At 44.4% G+C, this 16,507-nt stretch overlaps 1 long non-coding RNA gene across 1 annotated transcript; it reads left to right on the top strand.

Annotated features, from left to right (window-relative positions):
- Positions 1-6,926: 6,926 nt before the first annotated feature.
- Positions 6,927-8,330, top strand: LOC141172767 (uncharacterized). Its single transcript, XR_012252533.1, has 3 exons — positions 6,927-6,988; positions 7,105-7,319; positions 7,721-8,330. It is a non-coding gene; the product is annotated as an uncharacterized lncRNA (long non-coding RNA).
- Positions 8,331-16,507: the final 8,177 nt, after the last annotated feature.

Below are 16,507 nucleotides of genomic sequence, written 5' to 3'. Positions count from 1 at the left end.
CTGACATCCGGCTGCAGCCAGGCGTGACCCAGTGACTGTCCCCCTCTATCAGAGGAGAATTGGAACGAGAAGTGGAGTGAGAATTGGACTAAGTTATATGTGAAATTACTGACGACGTGATGCCTAGTGAGCGGTCAGCAATAGCGCCATTCGCAGGCAAGAATCACAACACAAGGTAGTTACAAAAAATCTTATTTCCACATTTTAAATTGACGGGGGCATTCTCTATAGTAGTGGACAACCTCTTTAAAGCAAAAAATTATCTACAAAAAAAATTAAAACTTTTTTTGTGTAACTGTTTTACTAGTATAATTTAACAAACATCCATGCCACAAAAGTACTGCTGTATGTAACATTCTTGGTTTTGTTTTTTTGGAATATTGTTTTAAATATTGTGACAGAGTCACTGGTGATATATGTGAGAGGAGATATGTTTCACGGCGGCTACTAGCTTCAGTGAACTATACCTACAAATTTCCTGCAGCATGTTATGTGTTGGGGGTTAAACAACCATTTTAAGAGGGAGTGTTTTTTTGTGAATGACATTGAGAAGGGTGGAAGGTCATTCACCATATCTCCACATTAAGGGTGTGGCTGGGCAAGTTAAATGCTCAGTCACTGTTTTTTTTTCTCTGTTGTAAGTTTGGAGAAGGAAGTCTCCAGACTGTGGAACTTCAGCTCAGGAGGAGCTGAAGTGTGCTGCAACTTAAGCGGGTGAATACCACATATACAAGGACTGTGCTATTGTTTATCTTTTGTTTTGCCGTTATGCCAGCAAGGCTGTGCTTATTTTGTGAAAACTGCAGTGCTTTATGCCAATTTTAATAAATCTGCAGAAAAAAACGTTCCTGTGCCTACTTCTGGAAGCAGCCAAGTGAGTCGTCTTACCACAATATGTAAAAACCAAAAGTAACAAAAATAACATTTTGAAAATATTATGCATACAATTTTTTTTTTTGCATACTTGTTTTAATATGCCAATTTGACAACTCTATACCTCAAAACTAAACTGTGGGCCATTGTAGTCAGGTTCTTACCGCCTGGCATTTGTTGCTCATGCTTGGCCCCCCCGAAAAAATAAGAAAAGCTTATACTCACCCCTCATGCCAACAAGAGCTGAATGAACCTTTCAAGGTTTGGATCGGCGAACTTCCTGATGTTCGCTGAACAGTTCGTCAAACATATCCGAACCCCTTTGAATTCAATGGGAGGCAAAACCAAACGCCCAGACAACACCTTCAGGGGGCCCAAAAGGTGCCAAAACCACTCAAATTAGGGACAGACACCAGGAAAAGTGGCATTGATTGACCCAGAGTACAAATAGTATAATTGCGCAGAACGGATGCATGGGACAGGGCCTGGGACAGGGCTTGGATCAGCATTTCTAGCTTAAACATTGATCAGTAACAGGTGGATGAGTGACAGGTGTAGGCCTGGTGCTCTGAGAGTCCTGCCAAACTCAGGCAACACACATGAAGGTGACCCAACTTGGAGTTCAAACATTTCCAAAAATTAGAGGCAGACACCAGGAAAAGTTGCATCAATTAACCCACAGCAGCAGTCAAGCATGGGCCATGCATGAGACCGGGTCTGGGCCAGCATTTACAGCTTTGCATTTAAGTTTCAATTAAGAGGTGGGTGAGGGACCGGTGTAGGCCTGCTGTGCTGGGAGCCCTGACACTTCATGCAACAGCTCAAATTCGTAGACTACTATTGTTCAAAAAATTTAAGGATAGTACAGGTAGTTGACTGAAAGTAAGTGCAGGCCTGCCTGTCTGAGAGCCCAACTACTACAGGAAACACACATAAAGGAGACACAACTTGGAGTGCAATCATTTCCAAAATTAGGGACAGACACCAGGAAAAGTTGCATCAATTGATCCACAGTGGTTATGTTATAATGGCACAGCAGAAGTCGGGCATGGGCCATGCATGAGACAGGGTCTGGGCCAGCTTTTACAGCTTTAACTTTAAGTTCAAATTAAAAGGTGGGTGAGGGACAGGTGTAAGCCAGCTGTGCTGGGTGCCCTGATACCTCATGCAACATCTCAAACTGCTTTTCTGCTCAGCTACACTCAGGTGGTACAAATATCAGTTTCGTAGACTATTATTAAAATTTAAGGATAGTAACACAGTTAGTTGACTGAAAGTAAGCGCAGACCTAACAGTCTGGGAGCCATACTGCTACAGGCAACAAACATGAAGGAGACCCAACTTGGAGTACAAAAATTCTCAAAATTTAGGGGTAGATACTACTAAAGTGGCATCAATTTCCCCAGAGCAGAAATAGTATGATGGGGCTCTGACAGGCAATCCACCAGTTGGATACTCAACTTAGAGTCTCTACTAGTGATGAGCGAGCAATAAAATGCTCAGATACTCGTTGTTCGAGTTGAGCAAATTGGAATGCTCGAGTGCTCGGTCCAAGTAACGAGCCCAATGTAAGTCTATGGGAAACTCGAGTATTTTTCCAGCTGCTCCCCCCGGCGGTCTGCAGAGGGCCTAAAAATTGCCCAAATCGATGGGAACAGTGCTCAAATGACATGGGAACAGAATGGAGAAGATCCCTGGAAGCATTTCTGACTCCCAGGTCAATTCTGTCAACAATGTTGTCAGAGGTATTACGCCACTTTTACGGACTCACAATAAAACATACAAAAACGAAACCAAAATGGATTTTCCTGGGAAATATGTTAAGGAACATCCTTTCTAGAGTAATGACTTGCATATAGCGTTTTTGATGCACTTTTGTCGTTTTGCATTACTTTCAACCAAGACAAATGCATTCACCAGGAAATGTCATTTTAACTTTTACAACCTTATCTGGACATGTCGTGTGTGACACATCATCAGACACATCCTGTTTCATTTATGATGGAGGGACTCTGAAAGTCACAAAGCCTATTTTTATAGGGCCATCAGGCGGCCCTTACTATTCTTAAAGGGACAGCTGTCGGCCCTCGCTATTGTTAGAGAGCCATCAGCCGGCTATGCTGTGTTGTTCCCATTATTAATGAGTGGGTCTCCTATACTGTTATTGCGTATGCAGTGAATGCAAGGGCTGCCAAAAATTTGGACGCAGCTCAATACCCCTTTGAAAAGACATAGAGGAGAGTCTCAGTAAAAAAAATGTTCCCATTATAAAGGAGCGGGTCTCCTGTAGTGGTAATGCCCATGCTGTGACTGCAAGGGCTGCTGTCCTTGCTCTGTATGTCCCCTGCCAGGTTGGGTCAGTAATTATATCATCCACCACCTCGTCTTCCACTTCCGCACCCTGGTCCTCCTCCTGACTGTCTGGGAATTGTGTCTCATCATCATCATCATCCACTTCTTGCGACAGTAATTGCACTTTCTCACCGTCGCCTTCATGTGACCGTGGCTGCTCCAATATTTGGGCATCGCTACACGCGTTCTCCTCTTGACTTGCTTGAAGCTGTCCAGGCAAGAGGCCCGAATCTACAAATGGAAAAGTGAACAGCTCTTCTGAGTGTACAAGAGTGGGATCAGTTGTCTCTGGGCACTCAGCATGGGGGGAGGAAGGAGGATCAGGGTGAGGAATATGCGGTCCAGACTCATGGCTACTGAGATTGACCATGTGGAAGACAGGGTGGTGGTGGTGGCAAAGTGACTGGAAGCATTATCTGCTATCCAACCAACAACCTTGTGACACTGCTCTGTGTTCAATAGTGGTGTTCTGCAGTCCCTTAGTAATTGGGACAGGAAGGTTAAGCGACAAGATGTGAGTGTTTGTTGTGGCACAATTTCACCTTGCCCACGACCACGTTCTCAGCCTCTGCATGCATCATCACCATCACGTCCACTTCCCCGTCCCTTGCCACGCACCTTGCCCATTTTTAATGTAGGACAATATTTTCCACGTTCACGAGAAATGGCTGATTTTGGAATGCAGTTATATATGATTTGTCTGACAGAGAACCACAATTTTAAATAGCAGACCTGTAATTTACTAATATTATTCAACACAGAGACCTAGTGTGAAAAGCTTGACCGACACACTGCAACAGAATGGAAATGGAAGAAATGTCTGATTTTGGAACAGTCTCATAGGTGATATGTCTGACAGAGAACCACAGATTTAAATGGCAGGCCTGTAATTTACTAATACTATTCTTCACAGACACCTAGTGTGAATAGCTTGACTGACACACTGCAACAGAATGAAAATGGAAGAAATGTCTGATTTTGGAACAGTCTTATAGGTGATATGTCTGACAGAGAACCACGGTTTTAAATGGCAGGCCTGTAATTTACTAATACTATTCTTCACAGACACCTAGTGTGAATAGCTTGACCGACACACTGCAACAGAATGGAAATGGAAGAAATGTCTGATTTTGGAACAGTCTTATAGGTGATATGTCTGACAGAGAACCACGGTTTTAAATAGCAGGCCTGTAATTTGCTAATACTATTCTTCACAGACACCTAGTGTGAATAGCTTGACCGACACACTGCAATGGAATGAAAATGGAAGAAATGTCTGATTTTGGAACAGTCTTATAGGTGATATGTCTGACAGAGAACCACAGATTTAAATGGCAGGCCTGTAATTTACTAATACTATTCTTCACAGACACCTAGTGTGAATAGCTTGACTGACACACTGCAACAGAATGAAAATGGAAGAAATGTCTGATTTTGGAACAGTCTTATAGGTGATATGTCTGACAGAGAACCACGGTTTTAAATGGCAGGCCTGTAATTTGCTAATACTATTCTTCACAGACACCTAGTGTGAATAGCTTGACCGACACACTGCAATGGAATGAAAATGGAAGAAATGTCTGATTTTGGAACAGTCTTATAGGTGATATGTCTGACACAGAACCACGGTTTTAAATAGCAGGCCTGTAATTTACTAATACTATTCTTCACAGACACCTAGTGTGAATAGCTTGACCGACACACTGCAACAGAATGGAAATAGAAGAAATGTCTGATTTTGGAACAGTCTTATAGGTGATATGTCTGACAGAGAACCACGGTTTTAAATAGCAGGCCTGTAATTTGCTAATACTATTCTTCACAGACACCTAGTGTGAATAGCTTGACCGACACACTGCAATGGAATGAAAATGGAAGAAATGTCTGATTTTGGAACAGTCTTATAGGTGATATGTCTGACAGAGAACCACGGTTTTAAATAGCAGGCCTGTAATTTACTAATACTATTCTTCACAGACACCTAGTGTGAATAGCTTGACCGACACACTGCAACAGAATGGAAATGGAAGAAATGTCTGATTTTGGAACAGTCTTATAGGTGATATGTCTGACAGAGAACCACGGTTTTAAATAGCAGGCCTGTAATTTGCTAATACTATTCTTCACAGACTCCTAGTGTGAATAGCTTAACCGACACACTGCAATGGAATGAAAATGGAAGAAATGTCTGATTTTGGAACAGTCTTATATAGTAACATAGTAACATAGTTTTTAAGGTTGAAGGAAGACTAAGTCCATCTAGTTCAACCCATAGCCTAACTTGTTGATCCAAAGGAAGGCAAAAAAACCCATGTGGCAAACACTAAGCTCCACATTGGGGAAAAAAATTCCTTCCCGACTCCATACGACAATCAGACTAGTTCCCTGGATCAAAGCCCTATCAAGGAATCTAGTATTTATAACCTGTAATATTATACTTTTCAAGAAAGGCATCCATGCCCTTCTTAAATTTTAACAGTGAATCACTCATTACAACATCATGCGGAAGAGAGTTCCATAGTCTCACTGTTCTTACAGTAAAGAATCCCCTTCTGTGATTATGTTTAAACCTTCTTTCCTCCAGACGTAGAAGATGCCCCCTTGTCCCAGTCTCAGGCCTCAAAGTAAAAAGATCAGTAGAAAGGTCTTTGTACTGTCCCCTCATATACTTGTACATAGTAATAAGATCACCCCTAAGCCTTCTTTTTTCCACAGTAATTAACCCCAAGTGTAATAACCTGTCTTGGTATTGCAGACCCCCCAGTCCTCTAATAACCTTGGTCGCTCTTCTCTGCACCCGCTCTAGTTCAGCTATGTCTTTCTTATACACCGGAGACCAGAACTGTACACAGTACTCTAAGTGTGGTCGCACTAATGACTTGTATAGAGGTAAAATTATGTTCTCCTCATGAGCATCTATGCCTCTTTTAATGCATCCCATTATTTTATTTGCCATATAGGTGATATGTCTGACACAGAACCATGGTTTTAAATGGCAGGCCGGTAATTTACTAATACTATTCTTCACAGACACCTAGTGTGAATAGCTTGACCGACAAACTGCAACAGAATGGAAAAGGAGGCCAATATTTTCCATGCTCATTTTAAATTTCTGCATTTTTATCGCTGAAATATGGAACATATCTGGCTTTATTCTGCAGTAAGAACAAGCAAATGGAGCAGAAAAAAAGTGTACTCTGGATTGCTTTTTAACACTAGAACTACTGATGGAGTCATTTTGACTCCTTTCGTTTTTTATTTCTCTTCTGTGACTACATTTTTCAGAATTCCGGCTTGAAACTCGGTGACTTTTCCTCAAATATGATGTGAAAAAAGATTTTGTGAGAATAAATAATTTTGGTGAAAAATTTTCGCGTTTTTTTCAAAATTTACCAAGAACTACTGAAGGGAGTCATTTTGACTCCCTACTATATTTTGAGGTCCTTTTGTCACTAAATGTTGCTATAAAGTTTTTGTGCATAATTTTTTCACTCTGTCTTATTTACCCTGATGTTCATATAGATGTAGTTCAATTTACATGTCAACTTTTCACATTTTCCTTGTGTTTTACCTGCTTGTATTACTGTGTAATGCTGAACAAAATAGCTTGTTTACTCTAGGCTCTTATCTTATGCTAATGAAGGGTGGTGTTTTTCTAAGGTCCTAGCAGGAGACAGTATTCTGGATAGTAACTTTACTTTCAGTTCAGCTGAAGAGACAAAGAGAACAGACGCAGACATAGGAGCTCTGAAGACTCATACAGGTATGAATTGTTATGAAATAGTTTAGCTGTCTGTCAACTGATTCAGCCCACCTACTTTTGAAGGTGGCAGAACAGTTATTATTTCTTTTAGTTTTCATTTCATTTCTATTTTTCAGCAGGGAACTATATAGAATTATGGAATTTGTGAGGAATATGGAGAGAAGACGTTTGATAAAGCCTCAGGATATTCTGGCTACTTTGCAATCCATACCGGAGGATGAATCGGAATCCGAATTGCAGGAACATGTATTTGATTCTGACAGTGATGAAGATTTCATTCCTCAGAACATATCAAGTGAATCTGAAGACTCAGAAGGAACAAATCCAGAAGGTAAGTAGTTATGTGTATTTATTTGTTCTTCCACACACTGAGTTAGGGCCTGTGCACACTAGCAGAATTCTGGCTGAATAGCCATCTGGATATTCTTGCCGCAATACAGGCCGTACCTGCCCGCTCATGCCTGAAGCTCCGCTCCGAACCCCGGGCTGGAGCCGCTGTCAGGGACAGAGCAGCGCTTGCTTACGCGCGAGCACGGCTCCGTCCCAGACAGCGGCTCCAGCCCGGGGTTCGGAGCGGAGCTTCAGGTATGAAACTCCGCTCTGTACCTGAGCGGGCAGGTACGGGCCGGATTGTGGTGAGAATATCCGGTCGGATATTCCGCCGCTAATCCAGCCAGTGTGCACGGACCCTTACAAAACAAAAATTCTAAATATTCATCAACTTTTTTACAGATATTCCAAGCACATCAACTGGGGATCGGGCTCATGCAGTTATGTTGCCTCGTGACCATCCTCCTGGTCGTGGACAGAAAAAATCAGCAAAACGTCCCAGAAATGAAAGAACAACAGATAACGATGGCGGCGAAGGTAATGCAACAACAAACACCAGAGAAGGCGAATCTGAAGGAATACTAGTTTCAGCGGATGGTATTCAATGGAAACCTGTTGAAATTGGAGAACACTTGCCTGGTAGGCGTGACAGCCAAAATATTCTTCGAGAAGAACCTGGCCCTACAGGATACGCCAGAAGAAATATCATTATCGATAGTCCTTTGAGCGCATGGCGTTTATTTTTTGATTCATATATATTGACACATATAAAGAACTGTACGCTTGCAGAAGCATGCAGGAACAATAATTTACAGTTTACTCTATCTGATGAGGAGCTAGATGCATTCATTGCGATATTCTATGCTCGTGGAATATCTGGCACGAACCGTCACTCGATTAGCAGTATTTGGTGTAATGACTGGGGAATACCGTTTTGCAAAGCGACAATGTCTAGGGACCGCTTTGTTGAAATTATGAGGTTTCTCAGATTTGATGAGAAATCTACTCGATCGGAGAGACTGCAAACGGACAAGTTTGCTCTATTTTCTACTGTGTGGGACAGGTTTATTGAAAATTGTATTGCGTGTTACAAACCTGGCCCATACATAACGGTGGATGAGCAGCTTTTCCCAAGCAAAACTAGGTGTCCATTCACGCAGTACATGCCTTCCAAACCAGATAAATATGGCCACAAATATTGGCTAGCTGTTGATAAGAGGAGCAAATATCTGGCAAATGGCTTCCCTTATCTAGGCAAAGATGACACACGCCGTGCTGAGGACCGTTTAGCTGACCATGTGGTAATGAAGTTATTGGACCCGTTTTTGAAAAAAGGTCGCAATGTTACAACCGATAATTATTTTACTTCAGTAAAATTAGCTAAACAGCTAAAAAGCAAAGGAACAACCATCGTGGGAACACTGAACAAGATAAGGCGAGAAGTGCCTAAAGAAATAAAATCCATGAAAGAGGAATTGTACAACACTAAAGTGTTTAGAAATGAAGACAATTTTACACTTACAGTATATCAAGGAAAGCCCAACAAAAATGTTGTCATTTTGAGTTCCGTCCATCCAGATGTTGTTGTTGCGTCTGATTCCGCTAAAAAAACTCCAGAAACGGTAAAGTTTTACAATGAAACAAAATATGGAGTAGATGTAGTGGATCAGATGGCACGAAAATATACCACACGAACATGCACAAGGAGATGGCCTGTTCATGCATTTGAAAATGCCTTAGACTTTGCGGGTATAAATGCATGGATAATATTCAAGGAGATTACCCACCAAAAAATGTCACGCAAGGCATTTTTGCAAAGGCTTGTGATCGAGTTGAGTGGTCCTTATGTTACAGATAGGGAAAAGGGTTCCACGTCCCAAGTTTCTACATGCTCAGAAGTGATGGTTCAAACAAAATTTTGCCAGATCCAAGAAAAATGCAAGAAAAATAGATCTGTCGGAAATTGTAAGACTTGTGGTAAGTCTTTGTGTGGGCAATGTACTGCCATAAATCAAAGGCAATGCCTAAAATGCGAAACACCAAATGTTTAGAAGGTGAATTCTGCGCCATATTTTCATTTTTATGCTCCTCCACCTACATTTTCTCTGCTTTTTGTTCTTCAGTTGTTGTTTATATGTGTGCACTTGAATAAAAAAAAATGTTTGAAAAACGTCTATTATAATTATTGTTATTTTCTGTAGAAAAATAAGAAAAGCAGAAAAAAAACAATCAAAAGCATTACTGTTGGATCTCAAAATAATAATACATTACAAAAAATATAATTATTAATAAATAACCACAAATGAAACTCTAAAAATAAACGAAAACAAGCAAGGAGTCAAAATGACTCCTTTCAGTAGTTCTAGGCGGGGTCACGAGTCCAGTAGTCCTAGTGTTAAGCAAATAACCAGAATTAAGATAAAAAAAATTGCCCTGGCCCCTGATATCTGGGGCTGTCTCTACAAATATCTGTAATTATTACAGCAGCAGCAGACAGGATGTTCAATAGACCCTCTTGTGCTGTATCATACACTGCAGTCTGCCACATACACTGCCTGCCTGCCTAGCACTGATTTTATGCAGCTGGATTAGTCCTCAGAAGGACTGTTAGTTCAGATGTATGTATGTATGTAGCACCCTGAGGATTCGGCTGCTACAGGGGTATTGCACCTCAACCCAGAGGTGTGATATTCCACTCCCGGGTAGGGAAGGAGTGTGGATCTGAGCTCGGTAGGCTGCATGCACTACACACATCCCATTTCCGAGGAGCAGACCGACGGTACTCCCACTTAGAAATGTGCAGGTACGACCGAGTCTGTTCCTGGCTGGAGTGGGAGGGGGGTGGTACATCCCAAGTAGTGTAGGGGCAGATAGGGGGAGCAGCCTGGGTAAAGATAGGAGCTCATTGGGTGCTGGTCACCTGAGCTCACACATAGAGGGTGTATATAAGGTGGGCACCAACTAAGAACAGGGTCAGTTGCAGAGAGAAAGTCAGGAGCAGAGGAGAAGAGAGACCCAGAGTGAGAGAGGAGAAGAGAGAGAGACCCAGAGGGGGAAACAGCAGAAAAGGACTCCAAGATCCCAACTTAAATCCCCGGGTGAAGAGTCGGCACCAGGGTACCGGAACCCAAGCTGGTGGGGGTAAAAACACTCCCCAGCCAGAGACCGGAGACTGTGGGCAGCGTTTGCCACGGTCACCCACCACATCCACCACGAAGGCATACCACGAGGAGGGTCAGGGAACCCAAGGCCAAGGGTGTCCCAACAGAAGGCCCGAGGGAGCTGGACCTGGGTGGATCAATAGTGGGGACGGCCAGAGAAAGGACTGAAGGAGAGCTCAGGGTCACGCTCCGGACTTATTTGGGAGTTGGCTGGATCCAGAACCTGGTGGACGCAGCACGGCTCGGGAGGTCACTCGAAGCTGGAGTGACCAGAACATCAGCAGTGAGTAAACATCCTAAACTGCATAACCCGACTCTGTCTCTGATCGCCGTCTACACTGCATCACCACAACTCCCATCCTCTGCACCTGATCCCCTGAGGCTATACCCCACCCGTTGGGGGTTATATCACCAAAGCTGCACCTACACCAACAGCCTCAGCGGACCCTGCTGCAGCGGCGGCCACAGTGACCGCAACACAACGGGTGGCGTAGTCGACAAATAAAGAACTTATAACATCTGTAGGACTGCCACACACACTGAGTTTGACACCCTGGGCACGGACCGGGTCACAGCCACTCGGAAGACTACAACTCCCATCTGATCCGGCTCCGGATATTCCCACTAACGAATATGGCCCAGGGGGCGCGTCATGTATATATATATATATATATATATATATATATATATATATATATATATGTATATATATATATACACAGTACAGACCAAAAGTTTGGACACACCTTCTCATTTAAAGATTTTTCTGTATTTTCATGACTATGAAAGCTGTACATTTACACTGAAGGCATCAAAACTATGAATTAACACATGTGGAATTATATACTTAACAAAAAAGTGTGAAACAACTGAAAATATGTCTTATATTCTAGGTTCTTCAAAGTAGTCACCTTTTGCTTTGATGACTGCTTTGCACACTCTTGGCATTCTCTTGATAAGCTTCAAGAGGTAGTCACCGGAAATGGTCTTCAACATTCTTGAAGGATTTCCCAGAGATGCTTAGCACTTGTTGGCCCTTTTGCGTTCACTCTGCGGTCCAGCTCACCCCAAAAAATCTCGATTGGGTTCAGGTGACTGTGGAGGCCAGGTCATGTGGCGTAGCACTCCATCACTCCCCCTCTTGGTCAAATAGCCCTTACACAGCCTGGAGGTTTGTTTGGGATCATTATCCTGTTTAAAAATAAATGATGGTCCAACTAAACACAAACCAGATGGAATAGCATGCCGCTGCAAGATGCTGTGGTAGCCATGATGGTTCAGTATGCCTTCAATTTTGAATAAATCCCCAATAGTGTCACCAGCAAAGCACACCCACACCATCACACCTCCTCCTCAATGCTTCATGGTGGGAACCAGGCATGTAGAGTCCATCCGTTCACCTTTTCTGCGTCGCACAAAGACACGGTGGTTGGAACCGAAGATCTCAAATTTGAACTTATCAGACCAAAGCACAGATTTCCACTGGTCTAATGTCCATTCCTTGTGTTCTTTAGCCCAAACATGTCTCTTCTGCTTGTTGCCTGTCCTTAGCAGTGGTTTCCTAGCAGCTATTTTACCATGAAGGCCTGCTGCACAAAGTCTCCTCTTAACAGTTGTTGAAGAGATGTGTCTGCTGCTAGAACTCTGTGTGGCATTGACCTGGTCTCTAATCTCAGCTGCTGTTAACCTGCGATTTCTGAGGCTGGTGACTCGGATAAACTTATCCTCAGAAGCAAAGGTGACTCTTGGTCTTCCTCTCCTGGGGCGGTCCTCATGTGTAGTGTTGAGCCACCCCCGTAGTGTTCGAGTTCGGTTCGGTTCGTCGAACACCCGTGTGTTCACCGAACTGTTCGTCGAACTGTTCGTCGAACACCTTCGAACACCGTTAAAACCAATGGCAGGCATACAAAAACACATAGAAACACATAGAAAACACCTTCAAAGGTGTCCAAAAGCTGACAAACTGCTCAGAAGACATAACTAACACATGGAAAAGTGACAAGTACATATAGTCATGCGAAAATAAAAGAGGTGGAGGAGTAAAAGGAGGGGGAGACACAGATATAGGCATGTCATGCCCTTCTAAAATCCAAAAAGTGAGAAGCCGACACGGCCAGTCCGCTCCTGCCCGTGCCACCTCCGTGTCGCCGGGTTTGTGCCAGAGCCGCGGTGAACCCTGACGGCCAGCCCCCCTCTCCCAATACTGGTACCTGTCCGCTGGTGGGTCGAGCGAGCCCCCCTGTGGTGGAGGCAGCTCTAAGCTTTTTAATTTAAATTGTCTCCCTAATTTGAATGAATACACTTTAAATCCATTTACAAGGATCTATTGGAGGGCAAGTCTCATGCCAGCAGCCGCGGTAATTCCAGCTCCAGTAGCGTCCACTAAAGCTGCTGCAGTTAAAAAGCTTTTATAAGGATCGAGCTCGGCTGTCCACCGCAAGGCATCCTACTGCCAGTCCCAGCCCCTATGCCTTGGGGTGCCTCCTGATGCTCTTCACTAAGTATCCCATGGTCCCGAAGCATTTCCTTTGAAAAAATTAAGTGTCTAAACTACAGGTGGTGCAGCTTGCTTAACAGCCGGGATAATCCGCTCACTAGCAGACACTGCTACTAGGCACAAAGTATTTCCTGGGCTAGATGCAGTTAAAAATTTGTAATTAGATACTCTCGTTGGATGCTGAGAAAGCATTCCATAGAGTCTCCTGGCACGCCATATATGATTCTCTTAAAAAGCTTGGGGTAGGGGTCTAGGGGACCCTTTTATAGCCAAAATCACGGCCCTGTATCGCAATACGTCACCTAGGCGGAAGATAAATGGAACTGTAGCACCCTGAGGGCTCGGTTGCTACAGACGTATTGCACCTCACCCAGAGGTGTGATATCTCACTCTCAGGTAAGGATGGAGTGTGGATCAGGACCCGACACCTGCATGCATTACACCACATTGCCGTGGGGCAGGGCGACCAATATGCCCCTGAGATGGGCACGACAGTCCCTGTCCCTGGCTGGAGTGGGGGGAGGGAACACTGAGGAAGGGGAACCCTGTAGTGCAGGAGCAGGGAGGAAGCAGTTCCTGGGTGCATTGAGAAGGGAGTATAAAAGGTGGGCACCATCTTAGTTCAGTGCAGAGAAGTCTGAGCAGAAGTGGCAGGGAGCAGGGGCTCTGCATGAGCTCTGCTCCGGAGGCGGGCCTAGTAACAGAGGCCCAGGCCTGGAAGAGGGAGAAGGAAGGAAGAGGAGCGGAGAAGGCTCCAGGAACGAGGAATGAAGGGATCCCAGGGGTGCGGACGGGCGAGTCGCCACCGCACGCCCGAATCCACCTGCGTGGAGGGGTCAGGCCAAAGGGGGAGACCTGTCCCCGAACTAGTGGAGGCAGGAAACGACCCTCAGCTAGAAACCGGAGGCTCTGACATTTTATGTGGCGCAGCCCCTCGCTACACCCGCTAGGAAGGCACCACATAGGGTCAGGGAAACTGGCGCCAAGTTTACCAAGATGAGGCCCGAGGCAGCCGGACAGAAGTGTTGGTAAGAAAGGCCAGACAAAGGACACACAAAGGGGGTCCTGTGAAGTGCTCCAAAGTTATCTGGGAGTTGTCTGAGCCCCTCACCTGGTGAGCACAGTACGACGTGGGCAGCCGTTACCTGCAGACGTGGTCTGGATAATAAGAACTGTGAGTAAAGGCCCTGAACTGCATCACTGACTCCGTGTCGTTACTGCTGCTGCCCTGCACCATCACCCCCATCCTCCGCATACACTGCCCTGAGGCTATACTCCTCCCGTGGGGAGTTATGCTATGCTCCGCTGCACCCACAACACCAGCCTCAGTGGTCTGCCCTGTAGCGGCGGTTCACTCTGACCGCAATCCACGGGTGGCGTAGTCGGACATTTAAACATGAAAACCACATAAATAGTTCCGCCACTGGTTTGACCGCCCTGAGCCACGGAACTGGGTCGCCGCCACGAAGACTACAACCACCAGCATCCACCAAAAAGGGTCCGGCTCCGGGTGTCCCAAGGCCCAGGGGGTGCGTCAGAACATTTTCATCACCTTTCACAATCACCAATGGGACAAGGCAGTGATGTCCTCTGTCCCCTCTCTTATACATCCTAGTGACGGAGCACCTGCTCTCATCAATTCGCCATAACCCCAATATTAGGTGGATTGAGGTGGGAGGCACCGAGTACAAGTGCTCTCTATTTGCTGATGATGTCCTAGTATATATCACTCAATCACATATATCCATCCATGCTGTTATGGCTGAAATAGATCACTTTGTTACATGGTAAAATTTTAAAATCAATGCAGCGAAGTCTGAGGCCCTCGATGTCTCCCTCCCCAAATCCATATAGGATTCCATCCAGTCCAACTTTCCCTTTGCCTGGCCCTCACAGGGTATCAAATACTTAGGAATTCCTATTCATAGAGACCTCTCCCATCTATGTTATCTTAATTTTGGGCCCTTTATTGAACAACTCCATACAGACCACGGTTGGCAAGTTAGAACTGTAAGATTCACTACGTGAACCACTGGTGTTTTGTGGAAAAGCACATGTACACTGCGTTCCAAATTATTATACAAAAAGTGTTTAGGAGTGATAAGGGAAGAATTTGTTTGTTTGTCAGTTAAACTCATTGATGGTGATGTGTGTCAGGGCTCTTTATATCACTCTAAGCAATTGCAGACACCTGTGCTAATTAGTTTGGCAGGTGTGTCCAATGAAAGGCAAGACTACTTAAGAAGGCTCTCTCACATTATTAAGCAGCCTACATTTTCTGCCAAAATGGGAAAGAAAAAGGATGTGTCGGCTGCTGAGAAGCAACAAATTGTGGAGTGTTTAGGTCAAGGCATGACTACAATCAACATTGTGCGATGATCAGGATGAAGTGTCTTGGCAATCAAGAAGTATGTAGCTGATTCACAGTACACACGTGTGCGTGCTGATAAGGGCAAATTGAGGACTCTTTCCTACAGGCAATTACGTCAGGTTGAAAGAGCAGTGGCAAAAAAGCCTTGTCATAGCAGCAGACAAGTTTTTGAAGCTGCTTGTGCCTCCAACGTCCCCCGAACAACAAGATGCAGGGTCCTTCAGAGGTTTGCAGCTGTGCATGCGCCATCCTGTCGACCTCCTCTATCCACTTCACACAAGCAGAAACGGCTCCAGTGGGCCAAACATTACATGAAGACTGATTTCAAAACTGTTTTGTTCACGGATGAGTGCCGTGCAGCGCTCGATGGTCCAGATGGATGGAGTGGAGGATGGCTGGTTGATGGACACCCCACGCAAACACGGCTACAGCGCCAACAAGGAGGAGGTGGAGTAATGTTTTGGGCTGGAATCATGGGGAGAGAGATTGTCGGCCCCTTTAGGATCCCTGAAAGCGCTAAAGATGAACTCCATAATGTATGTGGATTTTCTCAAACAGCACTTCCTGCCATGGTTCAAGAAGAAGAACCGTGTATTTCACAGCAAGATCATTTTTCTGCATGATAATGCACCATCTCATGCTGCACATAAAACATCTGCATCTCTGGCTGATATGGGCATAAAAGGGGACAAACTTATGGTGTGACCCCCATGCTACCCTGACCTCTACCCCATTCAGAACCTTTGGAGCATCATTAAAAGGAGTGTCTATGATGGCGGGAGGCAGTTCACATCTAAGCAACAGCTCTGGGAGGGTATTCTGTCCTCATGCAAAACAATTGAAGCAGAAACCATCCAAAACCTGACAAATTCAATGGACGAGAGAGTTCAGAAGCTCCTTTCGAACAAGGGGTCCTATGTGAAAATGTAACATCACCTAGAATAAAGTTTTGAGTTGAAAACTGTTTGATTTCAGTTTCTAACAACCTGCTAATGCTTATAATTTCAAAAATGACCATTTTTTTGGTCTTTATTAAAATGAAAAGGTTGATCGAAAAGTTTGGGGGATCTAAGAGTGTGGCAACCCAGTAGTCATGATTACTTCGAATTCTGACAATATGAGGGTCATGCTGAAGGTAGTGCAGCAAGAAGGCACTTATG

Source organism: Phyllobates terribilis, unplaced genomic scaffold (assembly GCF_046119375.1).
Source record: "Phyllobates terribilis strain yellow unplaced genomic scaffold, ASM4611937v1 Scaffold_1__5_contigs__length_1240528914, whole genome shotgun sequence".
Lineage (NCBI taxonomy): Eukaryota > Metazoa > Chordata > Amphibia > Anura > Dendrobatidae > Phyllobates > Phyllobates terribilis.
Note: the sequence above shows the minus strand (reverse complement) of the source record. Positions and strands in the feature narration are given on the sequence as shown.